The sequence below is a fragment of the Hyperolius riggenbachi genome, chromosome 7, assembly GCF_040937935.1.
Source record: "Hyperolius riggenbachi isolate aHypRig1 chromosome 7, aHypRig1.pri, whole genome shotgun sequence".
Lineage (NCBI taxonomy): Eukaryota > Metazoa > Chordata > Amphibia > Anura > Hyperoliidae > Hyperolius > Hyperolius riggenbachi.
Genome location: NC_090652.1, coordinates 14,731,238 through 14,745,699, shown reverse-complemented (window position 1 = coordinate 14,745,699; position 14,462 = coordinate 14,731,238). Strand labels below are relative to the sequence as shown.

General features: G+C 44.6%; 1 protein-coding gene across 1 annotated transcript in view; it reads left to right on the top strand.

The window, feature by feature from the left end:
- LOC137524103 (zinc finger protein 665-like) overlaps positions 1 to 14,462 on the top strand; it is a 217,820-nt gene that overhangs the window by 145,920 nt on the left and 57,438 nt on the right. The window lies entirely within an intron of this gene.

Genomic DNA, 14,462 nt, shown 5'->3' with positions numbered 1-14,462 from the left:
TGGGAAATGTTTTGGTTGTGGTTTATTTCTTGCTAGACGCACCTGGCAGCATATTATACAGCAGGGGTCCCCAACCACCGGGGCGCGGCCCAACACCGGGCCGCAGGACATGTTGTGTTGGGCCGTGGTCCCCTGCCTCACTGCAGTGCAGCCGCGGCTGTAACTTACATTAAAAATGTATTATCAATCGTGCCACCCCGGGAGCCTCCAGCAGGAATACATACAGAGGCTGGTCCCCGGGTGGCTGAGCCAATACACATCTCTTCCTCTGTCCCGCCCTCCCTTCCTACCACCAGCCAATCAGTGAGGCTCTGGCACAATGAAAGGGAGAGAGGCAGCCAATGAAACATGCCCACACAAAACCCGGCTTGTTCAAGCAGCCTGGATGAGTGAGGCAGCACAGTCCGAGGAGGGAGGGAGACACAGTGAGAGGATACAGCTGTTATTGTTTCCTCAGTCCTGACTCTGCAGCAGCCAGCCAGGTAACACTAGCTTGCTGAAAGACTGGACTGGAATAGAAGGGGAGACGAGCTGCCATGTTTGAGCTGGGAGGAGACACAGGCAGTGAGAGAGGGGATTTCTTTAGAGCTCTGCACTTTTTCACCTACGGTTCAGAAGCACATAGAGCAGACAAGCAGCACAGCACATGCTGCCTCAGTGACAGCTTATCACTCAGCATGCACCCATCTGCTCTGGTTGCTTCTGAACTGTAGGTGAAAAAGTGCAGAGTTCTAACTGACAAATCCCCTCTCCTATTCCTGCCTGTGTCTTCCCCCAGCTGGCAGCAAGATTTGGTTAGCAGCTCTTCTTATCTCATTCTGTAAGCTGGGGTCTGCGTCTTCCCACCCCCACTCCCCTGTACTGCCACTGACCTGACTTTAAGTACTGTCCCCTTACAGTCACAGCTCAGCGCTCCCACTTCTACATTTACAGAAGCACATTGCTGGCAGCCTAGATTTGAGCACCATATATTTTAGAATCATAGAAAAAAAATTTTTTCCAGCCCCATAAGCATCATTGCCTCCCTCACTGTCCTCCTGTGTGGCTCCGTTCAGCAGCAGTCAACCCCGGTAATCTGGCTTGGTTGTGCAAGTCGGGCCCTTCTGTGCATGTGCACCTATGTATGGGGCTGGAGAAAGCCCCAGATAGGTATAAAATCTTTCTGATTTATGTTCTTGGATACACCTTAAGCTGCATACACACTAGCAACTCATGTCACCCATCTGGGATCAGGATTTGATCCCTTTGGGCGATTTCTCTGGGCCGGGCTGCACAGACGTCTCAGGTGAGTAGCTGATGTTACGCTGTGTTGCTATGCGGGGGGGGGGGGGGGGGACGTCGGGCGACGTGCTTGATTTTCCCCCCATCCTGGTCTGCCGGGCCTTGGAGAAAATGTCTTGCATCAAAGCGGTCCTCGGGTCCGAAAAGGTTGGGGACCCCTGTTATACAGAGTCCCGGGGCTCTTTCATGCTACTCAGTGCATTGGTTTGTAAAGCAAGTCCCTGAGCTGAGGTGGGATGATGGGATAAACATGGCTACATATAGTACTAAGCCTGATTAGTAAATGGTTGTGTTCATCTTCAATTTATTCCATTGCAAATGTTAAAGATGTAATTTAACCACTTAAGCCCAAAGGGTTGTTTATTTTTTGCGTTTGAGCAACTTTCACCTCCCATTCATTTGCCAATAACTTTATCACTAATCATCACAATGAATTGGTCTATATCCACCACCAATTAGGCTTTCTTTGGGTGATACATTTTTCTAAGAATTATTTTATTCTAAATCCATTGTAACAGGAATATTAAGAAAGAAATGGAAAAAAATCATTATTTGGCAGTTTTTAGCCATTATACTTTAAAATTAATTCATGCTACTGTAATTAAAACCCATGTTTTTTTATTTGCCCATTTGTCCCACTTATTACACCATTTAAATTTTGGCCCTATCGCAATGTATGGTGCCGATATTTTATTTGGAAATAAAGGTGCACTTTTTTCAATTTGCATCCATCACTATTAACAAGCCCATAATTTAAAAAATTACATTAATGTACTCCTTTGGCATGCTTATTTAAAAAGTTCAGACCCTTAGGTAACTATTTATGTTGTTTGTTTGTTTGTTTGTTTTTTATTGTAATTTTTTTTTCTTAATTTTATGTGGGTAATTTATGGTGTCAGAGGTAAACAGCTAATTTTAAATGTAAAATAATGCATTTGTGTAATAAATCGATGTGGGTGTAGTTTTACTATTTGGCCACAAGATGGCCACAGTAAAAAATTCCTGGACGCGTACGATCAGGCTTCCAGGACGCATCAGGAAAACGGGAAACTTTTTGACAATCAGAAAACCAGCAGCCTCTGTTAAGAGGCTGTCGCTTTTTCTGCAGGGGGCTTCGATCTGTGAATAGGATCTATAATCCCATTCTCTGATCGCTGGGCTAACGGCCAGTGGTGGGCGCACGCGCGGCCCAACTGGACAACAATGTTCGTCCTGTTGGGCTTAAGTGGTTAAAATAAAGCTAAAGTCAGATCTGTACCCCTCTGGGTCTCCCCAGGCTCCCCACATCTTTTTCCTGACCATCGAGCCAGCACTGCACCCTCTGGAAGGTCACAGCCAGGCTCCTTGTCCATGCAGGCAGGCACACTGCGTGGGATGCTTGTGCTTGCACCCTTTGGAAGGTCACAGCCAGGCTCCTGCCCATGCAGGCAGGCACACTGCGTGGGATGCCTTGTGCTTGCACCCTCTAGAAGGTCACAGCCGGGCTCCCATCCATGCAGGCAGGCACACTGCGCGGGATGCCTTGTGCTTGCACCCTCTGGAAGGTCACAGCCAGGCTCCTGCCCATGCAGGCAGGCACACTGCGTGGGATGCCTTGTGCTTGCACCCTCTAGAAGGTCACAGCCGGGCTCCCATCCATGCAGGCAGGCACACTGCGCGGGATGCCTTGTGCTTGCACCCTCTAGAAGGTCACAGGTGGGCTCCCATCCATGCAGGCGGGCACATTGCGTGGGATGCCTTGTGCTTGCATTGTAGCACAGAGTCACTCAGCTAGGCAGATAAAGTCGAGTTTGTATGTCTCTGTGGTACTGTGAAGGCAAAAGGCATCCTGCATCTGCTCAGTGCTGCCACACTTGTTCATGGGCGGGACCACGGATAGACACACCCTTCCACAGGTGCTTGTTGAGGAGGTTTGGGGGTCCCAGCACTGGATTGGTGGGGGGAGAGGTACGGGGATACTGAGATATGTACTCATTGGGGCGCTTTTTCCCATCAGGCTTATTTTAATAAACATGGTACTTTATTCTATGCTAATGAGGCAGTATCATGAGTCATATCTTGTATATCCTGCCGTATGCAGCATGTGGGGTGCACGGGGCGCCCCCTACGGCGCAGAATTTCTGAGCAGTTTAGGGGCCCGCAGTGGGCCACAGACAATACTTCAGTGGTTGCTAAGCGTCTCAGGAATTGCCATGCAGGATATGAACACATTTGCTTTCCAGGGAGTAGAGTGGGTGAAACGCTCAGTCCGAGGAGGAGATCTTCAGAGATGCCTCCTATATATCTTACTGGTAGTGATGGCCGAGCATCACATGTTTCCTTGAAAAACTGACCGAGCCCCATAGCCTTTAATGGGCAGGCGAACTTTTACAACTTTCATGGCATCTCTGCAGCCACAATTTCTTAAAAAAAAGAAGCTTACCATCAGTTGTATGCAAACTATTTGAGGGGTTACTAAGAGATACTATACATGACTTCATAGTAGAAAATAATCTTATTTCTCACCATCAACATGGATTTACTAAAGACAGGTCCTGTTTGACTAACATGTTCAGCTTTTATGAGACAGTGAATGCTAATATGGATATTGGGAATGCTGTAGATGTGATATACTTGGACTTTGCAAAGGTCTTCGACACTGTTCCCCACAAAAGTCTGTTGCAAAAGTTGAGGATGCAAGGATTTGGGAAGAGTCTGTGTTCATGGATAGGGAACTGGCTAATGGACAGAAAACAAAGAGTTGTGGTCAATGGATCGTACTCAAAATGAGAGACTGTTAGCAGTGGGGTCCCACAGGGGTCTGTACTGGGTCCAGTGCCCTTCAATTTATTAATGACCTAGTAGATGCAGTAGTGAGCAATGTTGCTATTTTTGCAGATGATACAAAATTGTGCAGAATCGTCAACTCTCAGGAAGATAGTGTCATATTACAACAGGATCTGGATAGGATGGCTATATGGGCACATACATGGCAGGTGAAATTCAATGTTGAAAAATGTAAAGTCTTTGCATTTTGGTCGTACCAATGGTCTAGCACCATACAAAATAAATGGGATACAGTTGGGGACCTCAAACTTGGAGAAGGACTTAGGAGTACTCATCGACAACAAGTTAAATAATCGTACGCAATGCCAAGCTGCTGCAGCTAAAGCGAACAAAATTTTGGGATGCATTAAAAGGGAAATAAAAACTCGAGATGCTAGCATAATATTGCCCCTGTTTAACTCTCTAGTAAGGCCACATCTGGAATATGGAATTCAGTTCTGGGCACCACATTACAAAAAAGATATTGCAGTTTTAGAGCAGGTGCAGAGACGAGCAACAAAATTGATACATGGGATGGAAGGTCTCGCTTACCAAGAAAGGTTAGATAAACTGGGTTTATTTAGTCTAGAGAAAAGATGCCTTACAGGAGATCTAATTAACATGTATAAATACATCAGAGGGCAATATAATAGCTTGGCGGATGAGCTTTTTGTCCCTAGGCCTTCTCAAAGGACTAGAAAATATGATCTGCGCATGGAGGAAAAACGTTTTAGCCATTTATTTAGGGAAGGGTTCTTTACAGTAAGAGTGATTAAGATGTGGAATGCATTGCCACAGGAAGTCGTTATGGCAAACTCTATACCTGCATTTAAAGGGGGCTTAGATGCTTTCCTTGCGTTGAAAGACATCCATGGCTACAATTACTAGGTAATGCCTAATGATGTTGATCCAGGGATTTTATCTGATTGCCATCTGGAGTCGGGAAGGAATTTTTCCTTTTGGGGCTAATTGGACCATGCCTTGTAAGGGTTTTTTCGCCTTCCTCTGGATCAACAGGGATATGTGAGGGAGCAGTCTGGAGTTGTACTTTGTGCTGGTTGAACTCAATAGACGTATGTCTGTTTTCAACCAAAATAACTATGTAACTATGTAAAGTCTGGAAAAACCCAGACAGTGCCAAAAAATACGCAAAATTTGCGCTCCTGACTTAAGTGGTTAATAGCAAAGCCCCCATATCTGCTAGAATCCCCTAAATTTGCAGGGTATGGAAAGGAGAAGAGTGGGCACAAGAGGAAAACATTTTTTCACAAAGACCGTATAGTTTTGGAGAAAATCGATTTTAACCCATTGCCAACTGCGTAACGTGGATGGTGGCAGAGAGGATCAATTGTTCTTCAGCGCCGCCATATGGTGACATCTCGCTAGAGGTGAGATTTGCAGAGAGCTCGCACAAGCGTGAGCTCTCATCACTCTTTACAGGGGGCCGCAGCGATCAGCCTGCCAGCCTGCGATCGGAGCTGGCACACTATTTTTTTTTTTTAAATCAAAGAAAGAATTGCTCATATAGCTCTGCGATCTTGGGTAGCGCTGTACAGAGGATGTCCTTGTCACTTTACTGTCCCTCTAATCCCTACCACAGTCACAGTCAGTATGTTTAGTGTAGTGGTAGTGCATGTATCTTTGCCTAGGGTCAATTTAAAGAAGGGGGGGGGTAGAAAAATAGGGTTTTTTATTTTCATTTTGATCTTTTTTTTATGAATTAAAAAAAAATACAAATCACAGCAGCAATCATATACTACCAAAATAAAGCACTGTTAGTGAAAAGAAAATGAGGTAAAATTCCTTTGGCTGGTAAGTTGTATGACAGAGCAATAAACCATTAAATTTGTGAACTGCCTAATTGTAGAAAATGGCCTGGTCACTGGGGGGTATACACTTCTGGTCCTCAAGTGGTTAAAGTTCATGGTCAGAGTGTGGGAAAGTGGGGTAAACTGATTTTAACAGTTAATAGCAAAGCCCTCATATATCCTAGAAACAGACAGTATTCGGGGAATGTTCAGGAGAACAGTGGGGAGAATAGGAACAAAAGACCTTGTAGTTTTGGAGAAAATAGGTTTTAAAGTTTTGATAGGAAAAAAGTATATATTTAAATGCGCTTAAATTACAGATGATGTATAAACCTATGAGTAATGTAAATTTACATTTATGAAAAGAAAGAGCAGTGACATCATGACAGGGTTTCCTGGTGGTCATTACGCAGTGAGTACTGACCACCTGGAAACCCTGTGGAAATGTGCCAGCGCTTTGGCCAGGGGTCACTATATATCTGCATTATGGCTGGATAAGGATCCCTGGCAACTTTACCTATTTTTTGACCATTAAAAATGTTTTGTTCAGAGTGTAGGAAATAAAAAAAATGACTTGGGGTCCCCCCTCTCAAGTCTCTTTAACACCTTTTAGATACAAGAATCTGCAGCATCAAAAAACAATGTAGCAGGAAACCAGAAATGTTACAGTGTCTTTTGATGCTGCAGATTCTTGTATTTAATCTTGGTTCGAATTGGTGAAGTGGCGCTCCACTAAGAATCTATATAGAATCTTAACCCCTTGTCCCCCATGCAGGCTGGGATAGCCAGAATGCAGAGCCCCAGCCACAAGAGGCTTTGTACCCTGAGCTATGCCAGCCCGCATGGTCCATGGTATAGGGCGGCTCTGGGGGAGAGGGGCGCTAGGCCTCACCCGGTGCCCTTGTCCAATCCATGGGCTCTTCCCCACTTCCCGTGCTCCAGGAGGAGTTGGGGGCTATCATGGTGGCATCTGGAAGGTGACCCCCTTTTTTGACAGCTGCTACTGCTACGATAAGCAAAACATGCTTAAAAAAAGCGCACTGAAACGCACACTAAAGCACGCACCAACGCATGCGTTTTTATCCTGCGCTTCTACACGTTTCTGAACGCACCCAATGGGAACGAGGCCTAAAATATTTTAATGTTCTAAATTAATTATACATTCTTACCTTTTAATAAATGTTTCTACGCCAATATCGTCTTGTTGCCTTAATTGAAGCTCTCCACTGATTGCCGCCACACACACCACTCCCCCGCACTTCCCTCTGCTATACTTAGTATCGCTGAGAGCCCATCCCTCCTGACGCTGCATCGCTGGCTCCCCCTGTCCTCCCCGCCCCCCCCCCCCCCCCCCCCCCACACCGATCACACCCACCCATTCCAGCACCTAGAGCACTTTCTGAAAAATGTTTCTCTTGTCCCCACTGTTCTCCTTTCCATATCATGATAATTTGGTGTTTCTATCACGTACGGGGGCTTTGCTATTAACCACTAAAGGCGACAGCCATTGATTCTAATGCTAAATGCGACCGCAAACTTTTGACAGGGAAACTCGCATTAAATGCGAACGGGCGATCGGCAGAAGTTCACTGTGAACTTTTTTCCTGGCGAACTATTCTGCCATCACTACTTCCTGCATGTTCCAGATGAGCATTTAATTCCCTGAAGGACTCTGAACACTAACCGGGATGTAAATGTGTTTTATGGTGGCTCAGTCATTAACTAGTTATTGTCCCGGGGGCAGTATATTTATCCACCTCAGGACTTCATCTAAGTCTCAGGGGTGTAAATATACTTACCTCACCGGGATCACCTGCTGCGCGCACTCGTGTTGCGTGCGTTCTCGTCGCCGCCCCTTAGTACACTGATCACGGAGCACAGTTCCCATTCACCAATCAAAATGCCTGTGATCAGTGATCTCATTGATGCTAGTGGTCATTGACAAAAGTGAAAGTAGAGCATACAGGCGTTATTTCTGTAACGTGTATTCAGTACATAGGAGGAATACAGTGGGGGGACCTCTAGTGGCCAAATAGTAAAAGTACACATACATCCTAATGAATAAAAATACATAAAATACACCATACATTAACCCCTTACCTCCCCACTCAATTACCCCACCCCAAAAAAACAATTTTATTACAAAAAGACATTTTAAAAAAATAGTTACCTTTGAGACTCAACTTTTTTTTTTAATATGTATGTCATGAGGGCATATTACTGTTATTTTTGCAAATAAGGGCTTGTAATTAGTGGTAGATGCAAAACTTAAAAATACACCTTTATTTTCAAATAAATAATGCCATACATTGTGATAGGGGCATAATTTAAATGGTGTAATAACCGGGACAAATTGGCAAATAAAATATGTGGGTTTTAATTACAGTAGCATGTATTATTTTAAAACTATTTAGAATTATTAGAATAAAATTATTTTTAGAATAAAATTATTTTTAGCCAAATGTACCACCCAAAAAAGTCTAATTAGTGGCAAAAAACAAGATCTATATCATTTGTTGTGATAAGTAGTGATAAAGTTATTGGGGAATGAAAAGGAGGATCGCTGAAATGTGAAAATTGATCTGGTCCATTAAAGCAGGGCTTTTCAACCCTGTCCTCAAGTACCACCAACAGTACAATTTTTTGGGAAATCAACAGAGGTAGTTAATCAGCTCTGCTGAGACACTAATTATCTCCTGTCAGGTATAGCAGTATTACCCCACCAGCGGAGAGTGCTGCGGCCGCCACTTCCGCGTCTGACGTCACCCGGTGGCGGCCGCATCCTCTCAGACATCTTGCACAGTCCCTGGCAGGACGGGTCTTTCCTCTGCACATCAGATTAGGTCAGCACGCTCGCGGGCGGGGCGGCAGGACCTTTATAATCTGAGGAGACGGGTCAGCTGATCTTGCGGTCAGCTGACACCAACCTGCCAATCACATGCTGCTCTGACTATCCTTTCTGCCTTGTGATTCTGTACCTCTGCCCATCTGATCTTGTTGCCGACTTTTGCTTGAACTTCACTCTGATTCCGCTTGTCGATTCTGTACCTTATCTGCCCGTCTGTTGCCTACCTGATCTGTCTGACTATTCTCACTCACCAGTGGGCCCTCGCCAATGGTGAGGTTACCGCTGTGGTTCTATCTGTAACCTCCATCGCCACTGGTGGGGTTACCGCTGAGAATCTATCAGAAACTTACTGTTTGCACCAGGGCTGTGAAGTCGTAGTCGTGGAGTCGGGCAATTTTGGGTGCCCGGAGTCGGGAAAAAAATGCTCCTACTCCGACTCCTAATGAATTTGTAACTGTAATTAAAATAGAAAATATGATAAAATGTTCTATTTCTCAGATAATAGTCATTAAAAATAATGTGTATATATATACAGTAATAGCTGTACTTAGTCCACAAAAATAAAATAAACCAATCAAAATTAGTTACTTGTGCTGCTTCAATAAAGCAGTCCCCGTATTTTTAAGGTCAGATATACACATCTGATTGTGACTGTACATATGATGTGTACACTGGTATCTCTTATATATACTAAATAACATCTATGCTGTAAGAATAAAGCCTGATGTGTAGCTGTGTCACTAATAGAGATGGTCAATGAGATGGAAATAATTCTGCATTGATGCTGATTTATGCAAATGTATGCACTCCCTTTGCTGATGAAATCAAATAATTTGATATGTTGTTAAAATTTTGTTTGGCGACTACAAATTAAAGGGTACCTGAGACAGATGAAAAGTAAAGTTTTATACATACCTGGGGCTTCCTCCAGCCCCCTTCAGGCTAATCAGTCCCTCGCTGTCCTCCACCACCCGGATCTTCTGCTATGGGTCCTGGTAATTCAGCCAGTCAGCGCTGTCCGGCCGCATGCTGCTCCCACAGCCAGGAACATTCTGCACCTGCGCAATAGTGCTGCACAGGTGTAGTATGCTCCTGGCGGCGGAGTGTGTGCATGCGCACTTCGCCCGACTGGCTCAAGTACCTGGACTCATAGCAGAAGATCCAGGTGGTGGAGGAGGACAACGAGGGACTGATTATCCTGAAGGCGGCTGGAGGAAGCCCCAGGTATGTATAAAACTTCAATTTCATCTGTCTCAGGTTTACTTTGTTACACAGTAGTACTATACTCTACATATGCACTCCCCACAGAGCTGCAGGGAATCCACTGAGAATGTTGTGCACATTGAACACAGAGGTGTTGTCTGTCACCCATAAACCTTGTTCAGATTGTGCATGAAGAATGTGTAATAGAGGAAGAATCTCCTCATTCCCCTGCAGAGTACCTGCACATCACTCTTACATGTACCCACAGTCACATAGCCTAGGGCCTGATAGATGTTCTTTGTTCCGGTTTGTACCTTTTACAAGTACTCTTACCAAGGACTAGTTTTAGTCTAAAGGGAATAAATATATTAGTCTACATACTGTATCCTTCTCACTTCAGTTGTCTTGTAAAATTCCTAAGCATTGGCAGTTAAGAGACGAATTTCACGTTACATACTTTTAATCAACAAAATTGTAATATGCAAATTAGAGGAGTCGGAGTCGAGGAGTCGGAGTCGGTGGAATCCTAAACTGAGGAGTCGGAGTCGGTGGATTTTTGGACCGACTCCACAGCCCTGGTTTGCACCAATCACTACACTTTGTGCAATAAAGCTGGTGACTTTTGTCACGTCTTACTCACCATTTGCTTACTATTTCTGTATTATTGGTGATTCTGCAGATCACCTTATAATCAGATATAGTCTCTGTATTATTGGTGATACTGCAGATCACCACATAATCAGAAATCTGTTATCCTGCTGACACTAATTGTTACACCTCACCTGCGCATGTTTGTGGTTTCCTACAAAACATGTACTGTTGGTAGTACTTGAGGACAGGGTTGAAAAGCCCTGCATTAAAGGAAAAACCCATTAGTAGTGAACTAGTTAAATCTTTTGCGCAACAAGCATCTCAGACATGCAATGTATACCCAGTGTGAGAACTTCCCTATAAATATGACTCCTGTTCAGGGTCCACCATCTAACCAGCTTATTTCAGCTCTGTATAATATGATACTGCCACCCTCAGCCAGCCCCCATGCTGCCTCCTGCCGGACGGCCTGGGAGAGGGATGTAGGGAATAGTTCAGAGGATGAGTGGGATTTGACACTGGATAGAGTACTGTACTTATACGTTATACACCAAGCCTACCTTTCTCCAGTATCCATATTGGAATTTACACCCGGCACGCTGCCTAACTGCCACAACTGCTTCACAGAATGAGGTTCCTCTTTGCACATGATGTGGACCTGTCCTCAGGTTATCACATATTGGGCGCTAGTCATCTATTTCCTCAATGACTATATGGGCTGCCCCAAAGGTGTGCCTTCTAAATATATTTCCCCAATCCTTTACTGGAAAATTCCTGATACAATTTGCTATAGAGACGCGTCACATAGCTCGCTAACTCCTCACCAAGTGTTGGAGACTTACCACAGCGCCATCGTGCACTGAGTGGGTCAGGTCTGTGAATCAGATGCTTCCCCTCCACAAGGCAGTATATCACCGCAGAGGTACCCAATCTAATGTGACCAAATCTGCTCTACCTGGATAAATTCCCCACACACTAAGTTATAATATATCCCCTATACTGAGTACTCATCACTGTTATTAATCTCCAGCTGACATCCGAGCTCCTTCATATTACTGCTGGTTATTTTGTATCCTCTAAGGCAACTGTTAATGTTCACGACTGTTTTATATTTCTTTATATCTGTCTAAAAGTAAGCCAAGTGCTTGACGTTTATATGTATCCTGATGTGCCTATTCCAGGCCTCTAATGTATCATCTGACACTTTGTTGTACTCTCTCACTAATGTGTATTTGCCTTACTTCTTCAATAAACTTGGCTACTTAAGCAAAAAATGTTTTATGGTTGTAATTAATCATATTTCCTCATGGAAGATGCTCTTATCCTGTTTCTACTACATCATCATGTCTGTTACTCTATGTGAGGTTGTGTTCCCCTGCAGGCCCCATTAACACTTAAAAGCGCAAACCGTCGGACGATTACCGCTGGCATTTTGCGGGTGTGAGTTTTCCGTGATTTAATGCGGAAATTTCACTGGACACTGCAGCAATGTTTCCGCAATTGCGTTTAGCACTTCTATAGCACTGAAACGCAATCGCCGGGAAATATCCTGAAAATGGTGCAGGCTACACGATTGCGTTTGGCGATTTGCATTAATCGCCGGCGATTAACACAAATCGCCCAAATAAGAACAGGCCTATAGGGTATTATAGCACTAGCGCTTTAAAAAGTGCTAGCGCCAAAACGCTCTAGTGTGAATGGGCCCTTAGACTATCATTTGCATTGCCTGGCGGGGGGACATCGCACTATTATTTAAAATAGACCTGAACTCAGATCTTCCGCTCTGCTCTAAAAGATAAGCAACAGCATAATAACATTTAAAGAAAACCATTTATTTTTTACAGAGGGTACAAATTCTGCAGGTACTATGCAGTGTGTCTACTTCCTGCTTTCAAGGAAATAGCCCAGGGTTATCATCCTTTCTTTACAAATTAGCTGTTTTGCGGACGCAGTCGGCTGACACAGCTGAGAGAACAAATACACTTGTCACAGATGAGGATGAATTAGACCGGCTAAACTCTCTAAATGCATACAGGGGGCATTCCTATTTTCCTTCTGGCCAGTGCAAGAGTTCAGGTCCACTTTAAGCACACAGACAATTAGATAAAAAAACAGGCGGGAGGGGGGGTAAATACAGAATAGGAAATACTGCAGTGTAGTAGTTTGTATGTACTGGTATACCTATAAAAGACGAGATGGGATATACAGTGGAGGAAATAATTATTTGACCCCTCACTGATTTTGTAAGTTTGTCCAATGACAAAGAAATGAAAAGTCTCAGAACAGTATCATTTTAATGGTAGGTTTATTTTAACAGTGGCAGATAGCACATCAAAAGGAAAATCGAAAAAATAACCTTAAATAAAAGATAGCAACTGATTTGCATTTCATTGAGTGAAATAAGTTTTTGAACCCCTACCAACCATTAAGAGTTCTGGCTCCCACAGAGTGGTTAGACACTTCTACTCAATTAGTCACCCTCATTAAGGACACCTGTCTTAACTAGTCACCTGTATAAAAGACACCTGTCCACAGAATCAATCAATCAAGCAGACTCCAAACTCTCCAACATGGGAAAGACCAAAGAGCTGTCCAAGGATGTCAGAGACAAAATTGTAGACCTGCACAAGGCTGGAATGGGCTACAAAACCATTAGCAAGAAGCTGGGAGAGAAGGTGACAACTGTTGGTGCGATTGTTCGAAAATGGAAGGAGCACAAAATGACCATCAATCGACCTCGCTCTGGGGTTCCACGCAAGATCTCACCTCGTGAGGTGTCAATGGTTCTGAGAAAGGTGAAAAAGCATCCTAGAACTACACGGGAGGAGTTAGTGAATGACCTCAAATTAGCAGGGACCACAGTCACCAAGAAAACCATTGGAAACACATTACACCGCAATGGATTAAAATCCTGCAGGGCTCGCAAGGTCCCCCTGCTCAAGAAGGCACATGTGCAGGCCCGTCTGAAGTTTGCCAATGAACACCTGAATGATTCTGTGAGTGACTGGGAGAAGGTGCTATGGTCTGATGAGACCAAAATAGAGCTCTTTGGCATTATCTCAACTCGCTGTGTTTGGAGGAAGAAAAATGCTGCCTATGACCCCCAAAACACTGTCCCCACCGTCAAGCATGGGGGTGGAAACATTTTGCTTTGGGGGTGTTTTTCTGCTAAGGGCACAGGACAACTTAATCGCATTAACGGGAAAATGGACGGAGCCATGTATCGTGAAATCCTGAACGACAACCTCCTTCCCTCTCACAGGAAACTGAAAATGGGTCGTGGATGGGTGTTCCAGCACGACAATGACCCAAAACATACAGCAAAGGCAACAAAGGAGTGGCTCAAGAAGAAGCACATTAAGGTCATGGAGTGGCCTAGTCAGTCTCCGGACCTTAATCCAATAGAAAACCTATGGAGGGAGCTCAAGCTCAGAGTTGCACAGAGACAACCTCGAAACCTTAGGGATTTAGAGATGATCTGCAAAGAGGAGTGAACCAACATTCCTCCTAAAATGTGTGCAAACATGGTCATCAATTACAAGAAACGTTTGACCTCTGTGCTTGCAAACAAGGGTTTTTCCACTAAGTATTAAGGGCCATATCCTATTCAAGGTGATAAGTAGCTTGCAGATGCGAGCTACTTATCACCTTGCCATCGCGCGAGGATTACCGGCAAATCCTATTGCCCATATCCTTCGCGCGATGGCGATCGTTAGGGAGCATTACTCAGGCGAAAGCCTGAGCGATGCTCCCTTTTACCGAGCGATGGGGAGTGAGGTTTACGCTGTGGTGCTGTCCATCAGCACCACGGCCTCACTCCCCACACATGCGCACTGGCCCGCCGCCATCTTCCGCCGCTGCATCTGGGGGTCTCCTTTAATAAGGAGACCCCCAGAGCTCCCCGTCGGGTCGCCGCACAGTTTAGA